The sequence below is a fragment of the Eretmochelys imbricata genome, chromosome 8 (assembly GCF_965152235.1).
Source record: "Eretmochelys imbricata isolate rEreImb1 chromosome 8, rEreImb1.hap1, whole genome shotgun sequence".
NCBI lineage: Eukaryota > Metazoa > Chordata > Testudines > Cheloniidae > Eretmochelys > Eretmochelys imbricata.
In genome coordinates, this window is record NC_135579.1 from 8,574,224 (window position 1) to 8,588,321 (window position 14,098).

A 14,098-nucleotide genomic window follows, 5' to 3' on the forward strand; every position below is an offset into this window, starting at 1 on the left:
GGGGTGGCTGGAGACAGGGGCTGGCCGCGGGCAAGGCAGGGAGTGAGGGGGTGGCTGGAGACAGGGGCTGGCTGTGGGCAGGGAGAGCAGCTCGGAGCAGCCCGAGCAGCAGGATGCAGCCCAGGCCCAGCAGAGCAGCCAGGGACCCACCAGGCAGCAGCGGGAGCCCCAGGGCCTCCTGCTCGGGGGAGCAGGAGCAGCAGCAGCAGCAGCAACACAGCTCATGCCCAGCGCGGCAGCCCACATGGCTCCTGCAGTGCAGCGCCCCCGGCGGCTGGAGGAGGAATTACATCACTTCCCTGCCGGAGCCTATTAAAGCCTCATCGCCCCCTGCAGGGAAGCGGGTTAACAACCAGTTCTAAAACTGCTTCAAAATTTAACAACTGGTTCGCACGAACTGGTGCGAACGGACTCCAGCTCACCACTGCCTTTATGCATCTACAAAACTAAATTCTTCCTATTAACGGACAAAGTCTGAGGTTGTCACACACAGCCTGACTCTGCTAACATTGCATTACACTGGGATCACCTTTGGAGTAAGATACAACTTTGGATTAAGGGTGGCAAAATTAGGCACTCAGCTATTACTCAGCTAAATTGCCAATAGCTTCAATGGCAATTTGCCTGAGTAAGGAGTTCAGAATTTGGCCACAAAGCAGCTCATCTTCCTAAATACAGTTCCCTAAATAGTTATAAATAGGTACCTACATAAAGGCCTATATCGGGGTGGCCAAACTTACTGACTCTCTGAGCCGCATATGACAGTCTTCAGAAGTTCAAGAGCTGGGGCATAGCTGCCGGAGCTTGGGGCTTCAGCTCTGCAGGAGGCACCTGCTGGGGCCCGGGGCTTGGGGCTTTAGCCCTGAAGGGAGGAGGGTCTCAGACCTTCAGCCCCATGGGAAGCACCTGCCTGGCCTTGGGGCTTCATCTGCTTTTGCTGCTGCCTCTCCCCAAGGAGCTAAAGCAGAGACCCCTCCCTGCAGCTCCAAGCTGTTTGCCTCTGCCTCTCCAGGCAGAGCTAACACCCGTGAGCTGAAGGGAGGGGCCACTGAGCGAAAGAGGGAGAGCGTGCTTTGGGGTGTGTGACTCAAGCTGTTGGGAGGGCCGAACCTTTAAATTGTGCCCCCTCCACCCGCACTCTTACAGGCGGCATTTGTCTCTGGCAGAACCCCTAGTCACACCATTCTGCCGCAGGGCAGAAGCCCTGAGCTCTGCCCCCAGTCTGGTAGGTGGAGAATGGTGGGTATGGAGGGATCCGGGAGCTGTACTTTACTGTGAAAGAGCTGCATACAGCTCATGAGCCACAGTTTGGCCACGCCTGGCCTAGATGTTCGTCAGCTGCCACAGACAAATACTAAATATATTAACACTAAAACCAACGGCATTTCATGTTATAGAAATAGTCAAGAGGCTGATATCCTGTCTACCTAGCCACCAACTGCTATTTAAGAAAAACAGCCATATACTGATGCAATGAATCAGGGTGGTCACAGATTGTTCAGACCTCAAAGTAAATCAATAAGCCTCTAACTCATTCCTTGAAAACATGAACCTTGCAAATACTTTACATATGTTTTGCGTATGATCTGATCATGGAAAAGAATGCCTCTTGATGGTTGTGCATTCAATGAATTCTGTAAATGTACAAACTGACTCTTCAGTAGCCAATGTGCACCTATCAACTACATGAACGATCTGTCCAGTGCATCACCTGAATGAAGAAATTGTACCCTTTCACATCTAATCCTTTAGAGAGTTAGCTTACAGTAAGGCTTCCGGTACACAAAATATTTACTGGTAAAAACTTGCCAGAAAAAAGTAAGGAAATTTCACACTGCTCTGGACTTTGCACCCCCTGTCATCAGCTTTGCAATGCTCCCAGTCAAGTCCAGATTGGAAACCACTTATGGCTGAACACTAGGAGAGCTGCAAAACAGATAAAAAAATATCAACATTAGACTAATCCTTTTATTCTGCCACAAAATGCACACAAATATTCTAGAATATAAGCCAAAAACTAGAAGTTTAAAAGGCTTCTTTGCATTATTTTTGATTCTCTATGGTTAAGGCAAGGCGAGGTAGAGAATCCCTGGAATACCCCAAATTTCACAACCCTCCCTCAAACCCTTGTGTTGTAATGACCGTACTTGGGGTGAACATGCTCTTTCCTGAACTAGACACCACTGCTCAACTACCTGGAGACAGAGGGGCCACTCCACTTCCCATACTTTCAAGAATTGTGGGACCAAGCTCTCTCGCGCGTTCAGGATATTCCAACAAAAGAGTATGCAGTGCAATGCAACTAGACTGCTGGGCTGGCCCTACCAAGATGCTTAAGTCTACTTTGCTGTAATTTCAGTTCTTAAATCAGTGGCTTATACTCAGTTTAATACTACATACAGGCCTATAATACAGCTACTGAACCAGAACAGCTTCTTGGGCGACATTAAAACCTTATGTAAATATATATTTAGCTTATGTACAAAAAATACTTTACCAATTATCCTTATAAAAATTACTGAAAAGCTGGTGCATTTGCAATATATCTTAAACTAAATATGTAATGTTATCAAAACATCTCAAGAATATAGAAAATGATTACACATTTATAAGGTAAAGTATCATAGCATCTGAGTTACAAATTGCAAAATTCAATGAAAACATGATTTCTTGAAATAGGGAGCAAATGCTGTGCCACCTTCCCCAGTTAACAGTGAGACTTCCCTTTCAGTCAGCCAGGGTTTATCAACTAAGATACATGGAAAAGCCACACAAAACCTTAAAACATGACTTAGGAGCACCAAGCTTCTATGGCTGTCTACAATCCAGAGACCATGTCAGCACAGCTATGTTGACACAACTGACTGCAAGACTTTTTCCTGTCAATGTAGGAATACCACTTCCCGCAACAACACGAGCTACGTGTCAAGAAAAGCAGTCTTCTCTCGGCATAGCTGCATCTACACTGAGGGTTTTGTTGGCATAGCTATGTCGGTTAGGGGTGTGGTTTTTTTCACATCCCTGACTGACACAGATATGCTGATACAAGTTTTCAGCATGAACCAAGCCTAGCTCTTATCTGCCCCCTCTCTGGTGTGAAAAGGGTCATGTTTCCCTTGCTCAGGCTGGTCATAACTTTCCATTATAAGCCATGCTAGATGTTCCATGTTCGTCATCTTTAAATGTTATTAAAGTGCATTAGTGGTAATGAAATAGGTAACATTCTAACCATAGTATTACTGCTTGAAGCTGACAGCACAACAGGCTAAGACCATGAAGCTAGCACCATGGTATATTGTGATTATTTTTCCTTACCTTTCCTTACCTTAAGCATTGAGTTTCACACCCAGTTAAACATCTCTATGGATGTCTTATTTATGGATTTTGTTATGTTCCAAACTACAGCACTAGAAATCCGGGCAGCACTATCTTAATTTGAGTCTACATGAACCTTCTCTTAGGTCAAGCCACCTCTCCCTCCTGCACAGTAACCAACAGATTACAGTTTTCTCATACAGAATTACTGAGTAAAAAAAAATTTAACTACTGCAGGCTTCATGAACTCACAAAAAAAAATTAGGTCTGTGAGCAAGTTTTCTATAAGAATAAGCGTGTGCCACAATTTGTCTTTAAACCAACCTGTTTGAGTGGGCGAAATGTAATCTCAAACTTTCCTAAAATAGCTTTCCCTAGCATAATACTACATTTGCAAGACTTTCAAAAAAAGTTTTTTAGCGACAGTTAAATAGCCATTAATGGTCAAAGCTGGGCAAGAACAATGTCTTAATCTTAGCTATGGAGCTGCTACTGTGGTTACCCACTTACCCTGTCAGACAATGCAGATAATGTTATATACAGTCAGTCCTAGTTTTGTTTTGGTTTAGCTTCAGGCCTTCCAATCTTTGTAGATGTCTCAAACATATGGAATAAAGTCTGTTCATGAATACCAGTCAATTCTTAAAATGTAGTGTATTAGCCCTGATTCTGCAAGCTGATCTGCTTATGCAGATCCTTTCACTTGTAGAGTTCCACGGAAGTCAGATCAACTTGCAGGATTAGCGCCTCAAGTCATTCGTTTTTCCCAAAGTATCCAAAGCAGTAAGACTAAAAGATCTTTTAATATACTACAGATTAAACCTAAATTATAATATGCAACAAGGTCCTGGTATTGAGGTATGGTGCAGCACATTAAATAACCCCCTTCCACATCAGCAACCTGATGCCATAAACCCTACTTCAGACTAACTTAGCACATTCTATAAACTCCTCCAGCTGCAGTCTGCTGTCAAATCCCCTCTTTCCCCTAATGACAGCAGAGGAAGGAGTTGAGGGAGGGAGGGAGGTAGTTTGAGATGCTGCAGTAAGAGGGCTGTTAGAAGTCAAAACCCACTGGAGCAAGCTTGAAGTAAGAAGGTTCCGGTTGTCCTGCAGAACTCTCTCTTACCGCGCTTGGAAACTCTGCAAGTCAGGAACTTCGCTAGCTGCTAAAACAAAGATGTACAGAAGTGCCATGCTGGCCTAGCTCCTCTCAAGTGGAGCTCCTAAGGTGCCTGTTGGGAAACCTCTCTCCCACAAACCTTAGGAGCTCCACAGACAGAGAAGGAACCTATTCTGCAGAGCTCCTAATCTCTCTTACAGCATGGGCTCTGTTCCAACAGGGCAAGCATTTCTTCTCCAATGCCTCTTCACCGCTGTTTACAATTATTATTATATTTTTTTAATCTTTCTTGGCCACTGCCTGGTCCCTTCTTGACAGCTCCACCAAATCCCATGCTCTTGGACAGCCATTTATGCAGCAGTTTTACAAAAGGGCTTTGAGTAATTTATTTTTAAAAAAAAGCGCTATCTTGCAGACCTCTCTCTGGCAGTTGGCAAAAAATTTAAAAAAATCAAAGCTATTTTGGAGTTATAATTATTAATCCCTTAAAAACTGAAATCTTAAAGCATCTTAACAGCTTTTGATAAGCGACCTCCATCTATGCATTTGTTACATACATCTTCAAGGCTTTAACTCAATTGCAGAAATTCACTTAACATGGAAACTGTGTGTGTGTACACAAATACATGCCAACTTTCAGAATAAGTGAACTTTTATAGCCTAATTAAAACATGGGACCTTACAATAAATGCTATGACTTATGAGATCTATAAAATGATCACACCTCCAAGTGTAACGCACCAAAATTGGATTACGGGAAAGAATGCATAACACTATGTCAGTTAGGGCTAGACTAAACACTGCAGAGGTTCAATTTGAGTCTACTCTGTGTACTTTACTATTAAACTTTCAAAATTACATAGCAGCTTCCATGTCAAAAGACTTTACAAGCATTATTGAATCTAGCCTAAGAACTCCCTTGTGGAGTGTGTAATTTGTTCTGAAGTTAAAAATAAAAAAAACACTATGTGACCCAGGCAAGGTATAACCTCTGTCTATGGCAGAACTATGAATGAAACCCAGATCTTGGGACTTAGTCTGCTGCCTGAACTACAAGGCTATTCTCATCAGGTTTTAAGGCTTGAAGTATTTTCTTCTCAAACTGATTCTACATCATGACAAATTGTTACCTTTGAGTATTAACATTTGTCAACAACAACAAAAAAAAATTGCAAGGAGCAAAGGAAATCTATGGGGATAGCAATGACTTATGTAACGGGTATTGTGTATACAATCCTAGACTCAAAAGAAAAAATGGAGACTTCCTTCATGTGATCCACACATAACCCACACTTATCTCAGAGTAACAGCCGTGTTAGTCTGTATTCGCAAAAAGAAAAGGAGTACTTGTGGCACCTTAGAGACTAACCCATTTATTTGAGCATAAGCTTTCGTGAGCTACAGCTCACTTCATCGGATGCATACTGTAGCTCACGAAAGCTTATGCTCAAATAAATGGGTTAGTCTCTAAGGTGCCACAAGTACTCCTTTTCTTTTTGCGAACCCACACTTAATTAGTGTGGCTGTCTGGACCAGGAATGTCAAGTTACCCATGATTCATGTGTATCACCAATATTACATGACAAGATTAACAGAGTTCTTGTAAATTACAATATTCTGCTGGCAGAAAAAACAGAGCAAACAGTATGCAATCTTTTGGGGGCAGGGACTATATTTGGCTTGTGTTTTTACAGAACCTAGAACAATGGGGTTCTGCTCCATGACTGGGAATCCTAGGCATTATGATAATACTATGATAATAATGCATGTTGCACTATGAACAAAAATCCTCACCTTCTTGGGTTTGGAAGTAGAAGGTTGTGCAGCTGGGATTTTATATACATGATAGTGTCTTATAAAGTGATAGCAGTGCTTACTGTATTAGGCTATGTCTACTGTGCAGCTTACAGCAGTGTCGCTAAAGTCTTGCCACTGTAAGGCACGCAGCATAGTCACGGCGGGAGAGAGCTCTCCAGCCAACAAAACCACCCCAAACGGGGGCGGTAGCTTTGTTGGCAGGAGAGTGTCTCCCACCAACAAAGCACTGTCCACACCGGCACTTCTGGTCTGTAAAACTTTTGACAGTCAGGCATGTGGTTCTTTTCACACACGAGTGCTAAAAGTTTTACCCACGAAAGTGCAGTGTAGACATAGCCTTAGAAGGATGTTAAACTTTTTTGTGATGAGGTGCATAATTTTTTGTAAATCTTGTAACCTTGGAAGCATTTCTTCTAGTTTTCAAAGCAGCTTTCTCCATTATAAACAATACACCAGGTTTACTAATAGTTCTCTTCTTGCTCACTTCTAGAATATCCTGATCTCAATATTTTTATTTCCAACATTTACCACTGTGAACCCAGTTTAACAAGACTTCTTCAAACTTGGGGACACTACATTCTTTTTTTAAAAAGAAAAGATCTGAAAATATAAAATACCAAAAGTAGTTACCTGCCCATGCAGTATTATAGTCTCATCTATCTTTATATTTCAGTTCTTCCTCTAACATTCAAGCAAAGTAAACAGCCTGAACACATCAAGGATGCACCCAGAGTTCAACTTCAATATGCAAACACAAAAAAGATGCATAGTAGTCTCCTTTTTATAAATGGACTGATCCAAGCGATTCAAGTGGAAAGTGAATAAAGCGTTAATCCAAATGCGAATGGCTCCATTTCAGTAATAGCGTGAATAAACCCCCACAGAAGGCTTCATTGCTAGCAGCAAACTCCACAGAGTCCAGATGAACCAGCAGGAAGAACACAGGGCAGATAATCCTGTAAAATTACCCCAGTGGAAATGTTGATAAATTCCCAATTACGAGACCTGCTCTAGGATGAAAAAAAATGTAAGATACAATAAAATTACCAGTCAACACTTGCAAACCTTCACACTTAAAACCAGACAATTATTACAGGTATTCCTTAATCCTTTTAATTTTGTATCTGTTACCCATAACAGTGAAATCCAGATAAATAAAATAACCCCTGAAACTAAACAAAGGACAATTGAAGAGCCATAACTTGTTATAAATCAAATGTTATCCTAGAGAGTCATATTCAAGCAATTTTTGTCTCTACATCACTAATATTTTAGATCAAAAGAAAACTTAAGCCATTTTTCTGGTTTTCCCCCCCATATGAAGTGTGGATGGGACAATGAAGCCAGTTTCACAAGGAATTTTTTTTTAATTTGTAGAGACATTATTGGTCAGGTTATGTAAAAGTTTGTTTCTAAAATCTAAATTTGGGGCAAAATATGAGGAGTTGCCCTGTAAGAGTTGTGCTAACCTGGCCAGTTGGACACATAGCAACTTAAAATTCTTCACAATTAAGAGCACGCAGAGTAGACAAAGTAGGTCTTGCATCTAGTCCACAGCTGCTTACTCTCTGCATGTTTGTCCCGGAGTCTGACAAATGTAATAGCAATCCTTCCCCCCAAACCACCAATTACAGAAATAATTGCTTGCTCAAGAGCTTAGTACCTAATCAGTTGGATATTATTATAAATTTCCATTATTAAAGATATGCACACATCTCTTCATGTAAGCATATTGCATAAACTTGTCTTTGGAGTAATCCTGAGAGATACGTATCCAAATTCCCCTGTTTACCCCCTACATGTGTGAGTGTCCCACAGTCTCCCTGGCCCAGCCACTTACCTGCATGTCACCGCAAGTCCTGCCCTCCCAACTCATTGCATTGGACAGCAGGGTTGTCAATCACAGTCTAACACTCTTTCCTTTCTATTTCAGACAGATCTAAGCAGTTGTTGCTGTGGCCTCCCTGCCAGCTAGGCCTCAGTTTTAGACCATCAGCAGCAAATGCAAGTGTAAGCTTCTCTCACAACAGAAAACAGATTTTGTTTACAAGCCAGTTTTGTTTGTTCATAAAACAAGATTTACAAAAAGAATACATCAGCTTAAATGAATTAAAGTATCTCAATGCAGGGGGGGAGACTGATGGAAAACTGTGGTCTGACTGTAGATGGTCAATTATCAGACTGATGTCATTTCCCTCTGTCTTTATGTTTAATTATTTTAAACTCAATTACATAGGAAAACTTCCAGATGCCATTATACTAATTTCAAGTCCATTGTCACTGCCTCTTAATTGCTTTCTCAATGCATATATGCCTTTGAAAAGAGAATAATAAACCTAACGCCTCTGAAAGAAGCCTCCCCTCTTTCCTCTCACTGCAAATCCACCCCAAAGTAGTAAAATTGCTTTCTAAATGCAAATAAATATGGGGTACAATAAGCTACTGAGGTAAGGAGGCCCCTTTCCTCTCAGCTCCCTTATTCTGTGGATAAATCTTCCATCTAATTCCTCTTGAAAAATAAGCCCCTACCAGAGTTTCTCATAGCAACAACCCACTCAAGCCCCCCTCCTTGAGGGCCTCCCCCCAGCTTCAAGCAATAATGCTTCCCCACCCTTTCTTCCCCTCTCCAATGACTCCACTCTCCTCACTCAGCCCTGTGAGAGGAATACCCCTTCCCAGCCAAAACTCCCCACCACTTAGTATTCATAGAGCCCCCTGCTCCTCAGAGCAAAAACATTCCCCCATTTTTCCCAGCTAGCACCCACAACGCGTTAATACTTCCTCTAAGGGAGTAACACCCCCAACTCAGATCACTACTACTTCCCAGGCCCCCGAGCAATACTACCATCCACCCTCCCCCAAACCAATAGCTCCCCCTCCTCCCCTGCCCCAGAGCAATATTACTCCACCCTCAGAGCAATACTACCCCCCACAACTTCCATAACAATAGCCCCCAACCCGAGCGCACCTCCAAACCAATGAGCCATTCTCTGCCCACACCTCCCGGGCCAATACTGCACCCACCCAGGGTACTCCCATCCCTTTTACCCCCAACCTAGGGGCGCCCGTCTCTCTCCCCCTCCCCCCGAGCAGTAATGCTTCTCCCCACCTCCATTCTCCCGGAGCGGTAATACCCGCCCCTTGCCCCCTCAAAGCAGCAGTACTCTCTCCCTCCCTTCCCCCCACAAGCGCAATAATACCCTTTCCGGAGTAATAATACTCGCTCCTTCCCCTCCCCCCCCCGCGTAATACTCTGCCCGACTCCCAGAACAAGAGCCCCCCTCGAGGGAAGGCCCCGGGGTACCCACAGAGGCGGCAGTCGCTTCCCCCCGCTCCTCCCCGTACCTGTGGCTGCAGCATCCCCGTCTCCCCGCCGCCCTCTCTCCGCTGCCTGCCTGGCTCTTTGTTTCCTGCCGCGGGCCGGACGGGAGAGCAGCTTCCCCCCCGCCTCCTCCTCCTCCTCCTCCCCCTTCCCCTCACACGCATTGAAAGCAAACAAGCATCATGGCGGCAGCGGGGAGGCCGCTGCCGCCTCCCCCCCCAGCATCTCCGCCCGCTGAGGCCGCCCACACTCACCGCACACCACGCGCCATTGGCTGCGCGAAAGAAGCCTCGCGCCGAGTCGCGCGGCGTTGCTGGGCCTGCCGGAGCGCCGCGTCCCGCCTCCCGCCCCGCGGCCGCCGCCGCCGCGAGTGGTGCGAGGCCGCTGAGGGCCTGCGCCGCGCTCGGAGCTTCCCCCAGAGCGAAACGGGCCGGACCGCAGCAGATTCCGAGGGAGGGAAGTGGGGGGGATATGAGGGGCCTGTGGGGTCCGAAGGGGAGGGCTGCTGGGGGGGAGGGGGGGGGATCAGAGATACGGGCCGGTGGGGTTGGGCGGGGTGGGGGGCTGCAAGCCCTGAGGGAATTATGGGGGGAGAGGATCTGGAGGCAGGGGTCTGTGCATTGGGGAGGGAATCTGGCGGTGTCAGGCGGGGGGCTGAAAGGAGGTGCGGATCGGTGGGGGGGCTGAATGTGGGGGGTTGCAGAGAATTGGGTGTGAAGAGATAAGGGATAAGGTTGGGGGGGGGGGTCGAGATGTTCGAGGTGGGGTTTGGAGGTGTGTGCCTGCCAGGGGGATTGGATCAGGTTTGGGGGGAGGATTGATAGGAGAGGGGAATGGGATCTGGTAGTGTGGATTGAGGGGGATCTGTATGGGGGCAGTTTAGGGGAGTACATGTGGATTACATGTTGACAGGGCAGTTAAGAAGATTAGGTAGGGGGCACAAGTAGTTGCAGAACAGCAAACTGGCAGGGTGGTGGCAGAAGAGATGGGTGGGGTGAATGGAATATATTGGTGAGGGATGACTACACCTATTGAGGCTCTGGGGGGTGAGCGTATCCCCACACCTATAGTCTCTACCCCCCTCCCGCAGCCTATGGGGAGGAGCCACTGAATCCAGGCATCAAAAGATTATGGGGGACAACAAATGAAAAAACAGGGATGGGAGTGAGGGTCACAGGTTCAAAAGCACTGATCCAGAGGGAAACACTTAGCAGAGTACCCCAGACAGTGCCCACTGCTCCTTGAAGGCAGTGGGACAGAGGCATTGGTGGGTGTGTAAGGTTGGAGGAGAACTTTGAAATAGTGTGGGTTGGAGGAGTACTTTGGGGTATATGCAGAAAGATGGAGGATCATTGGGGAGCTGGAGGAGCAGATGGAGTGAGGGTGTGAATGGGATTGAAGTTGAAGGGTACTATGCATGAGAGAGGGGATAATTGATAGAAGAGACAGAAAAGCAGATTAAAAAAATAACAAAAATGTTAATAGGCTTTAGCATTCTGATATACATTTTCAATAGAAAGCTGATACAATAAGGGAAATGGTATTTGGCTGTAAAAAAAAAAAAAAGCTCACGATATGAGGGCTGGAAAGACTATTAAAGTAAATAGCATGAGGAACAAAGTATTTTAACAAAAAGTAATGACAGCCCTTAAAAGAAGTTTAAGTTCTTTATGCAAGCATGAGAAGTATGACCAAGAAATCAAACATAAGGAAAACCGTCTTTTTGCTCTATGCATATACATTTGCTAGATCCTTGACTGGTGGCCTCTAGGCCAGCTAAATCAATAGCAAGATATCTGCAACTAAAAATATAACGTTAGCAATTTATTTGAAAATTTTGGTGTAGGAAGCAATAGGAGGAACTGTTTAGCAGAGACATATGTATTCAGATATGGGGAAGAATAGCATACAGTATGTTGTTTGTATTACTGTAGTGCCTAGGAGTCCTAGTCATGGAGTAGGACCCCATTGTACTAAGTGGTGTATAAACACAGAACAAAAAGGCTGTCACTGCCCCAAAGAGCTTACAGTCTAAGCCCATGTCTACACTTATAAGCTTACAGTGACACAGCTGTATTGATACAGCTGTGCCGCTGTGAGAGCACTCAGGTAGCCGCATTATGCTGATGGGAGAGAGCTCTCCCGTCGACATAATAAAGCCTGCTCTACAAGTGGTGATAGCTGAGTTGGCGGGAGAGTGTCTCACGCCAACATAGCACTGTGCACACAAGCGCTTATGCCGGCAAAACTTATATTGCTTGGGTGTGTTTTTCACACCCATGAGTGACATAAGTGCTAGTGTAGACATGGCCTATGTATAACAAGAGAGAACAGATGGATATAGATTGACAGACGGTAGTACAAGGAAACAGCACACCACTAGCCTGGCTGTTGTCAAGTTTCTTGTAGACATCATGGAAAATAAAATTTTAAGTAGGGCTTTGAAGCAGGATAATCCTTTTGCTGGTGGAGGAGCTCCTCTCAAGTCTGAGGGCAGCATGATAGAAAGCATGAAGGTGCCTGTTTGAAAATTTAACACACACATGATTGAGGCTAGCATCATTGGCAATTGAAGGTGGAAGTTGACATCTCAATAGTGAATAATATGACAGGATAGGGATAGGCCATGAAGGGCCTTGAAAATGAAGATAAGTAGCTTATTTTTGATGCAATAGAAAAGTGGGTCCAGTGGAGGGATCCAAAAGGGGTTATGTCAAAGTATCGGGCTAGGAAAATGATATTTCTATCAGTATTGAATGGATATGAGTAGGACAAGGTTGCAATAGTCAAGTCCAGAGAGAAGAATGTTTCAGTGGTTAAAACAGCAGATAAGGAGAGCCTGGACAGGAGTTTTAGTTGGATGGATAGGAAAGGCTGTATCTTAGAGATGTTATGCAGAAAAAATCTGCAAGAATTAGATATAGCCTGGGTATGAGGACCTAGAGGTTACAGGTCTGAGTGACAGGCAGGATGTCGCATATAAGTAGAGGCATGTAACAAAAAATAAAGCAAACTAGTTCCGTGGATGTGAAACAAGACTGTTCTCGTGTAATATAATGTGTAAAAAGAACTAGAAAGGGACCATTCCCCAGCTTGCTTCTGAGCAATGCACGTGATATGCTTTGAAAACAATGACCATAAAACTTATTACATACATAATCTTGGTGACAGACTTAGCAATCATCACATTAGTAATAGATCCAAATGAATGATTTCCTTCTTTGGCTCTCTATTTCGGACCTACTCACAGTATATTTTAGGATTCTGAATCGGAAAGCTGCTTTATTGCTCAAGCTCATGTAACGTCACTTCTCAGACTGTTTTCTGATCACCAGCTACCCATAGAATGTATCTATCTGTCTGGAGCTCAGTCTGCAAAAGTAGTCATAAATCTTCAAATACATAACAGGTTTTTCCAAGAATTGTTACTTATCTAGAGGAGTTAGGCTAGAGAGCTATGAATAGCTGTGGGGGACTGCATACCTGAGGACTGATACTAGGATATAATGTGTAGAGTTTTTCATCTTTAGGTTGTGTGTTTGAAACCCTGCACAAGTTAAAAAGGGACCAAAAGTCCATTATCATCTAATGTCTGCCTTATTTTTTCCAATTCCATTTCTCAGTGAAAAATGTCCACATTGCCAAAACCTATGTCACTTGGCCTTCTGAGGTCAAAGACCATGAATGGGCAATGGAACCTGGACCCTCCTTTCACCTCTGGAGTTGCCACCTCCAGATTAGGCACGTAGTTGGGGCAAAGGGGCAAGCTGGTACTTCCATCACTCTGATTGTAGATTATACAGTCTTCTGAGTTACAAACACTATTTTGTCACACATTTAAAAATAGATAGGGAAAGAATCCATTGACTGTTGCCATGATCATTTCAAATAGAGACCAATTGGCAAAAATAAGTGAATTTTAGATGATTGAGGCCTTTGACCATCAGAAGAAGTAATTACAAAATGCTTGCAAAATTCACTGTGCTGTACTACTACTGAATGCTAGCAAGTGGTCTCAAACTTGCAGTTCAAGATGCAGCAAATTAGCATATTCCAAACTTTGATCTAATTCAAATTGATTCTCTGGTGACATTTTTAATTGGCTGTAAAGCAAACAAACAAAAACATTTGTTCAGAGATTCCAAAGTGGTTTACACCATTGACCTCAGTGCAATTTTTTAACAGTCAATTTGATTATGGGGTTGAAATTGCAGAGAAGAGCAAAGTCAGCTACATATTTTACCAGAAACTGTTATGGTACACTGAATTTCCTCCCCAAGAGTACTCTTACTTATTTGTACATGTGATTAACTTTTGCTCCACATAAGTATAATCAGAACTGTAGCCAGGCAAACATTTGAACAGATGGTTAGTGACAGTATTAACTTTCTGGTCTGGATGTTTAATGAGATCTGAGATTGTAACATGAGGTTCTTTCACTTTGTCTCTAACATGGCAGATATAGTATATGAGAGTGCGCTTGTTGCTCAAGGTTATAAATTCATCAGTCAAAAGACAGG

At 44.0% G+C, this 14,098-nt stretch overlaps 1 protein-coding gene across 5 annotated transcripts in view; it reads right to left on the reverse strand.

Moving 5' to 3' along the window:
* Positions 1-9,726, reverse strand: part of CNOT6 (CCR4-NOT transcription complex subunit 6) — a 51,530-nt gene extending 41,804 nt beyond the window's left edge. The window contains exons 1-3 of one of the 5 annotated variants that reach the window (XM_077825396.1): positions 9,602-9,726; positions 6,887-7,266; positions 1,810-1,926 (exon numbers count right to left, since the gene is read on the reverse strand). The gene's annotated coding sequence lies outside the window, so the exon portion shown is untranslated. The remainder of the gene's footprint in view (positions 1-1,809; positions 1,927-6,886; positions 7,267-9,601) is intronic. The other 4 variants (XM_077825394.1, XM_077825395.1, XM_077825397.1 and 1 more) reach the window with 4 other exon arrangements.
* Between the last annotated feature and the right edge of the window lie 4,372 nt (positions 9,727-14,098).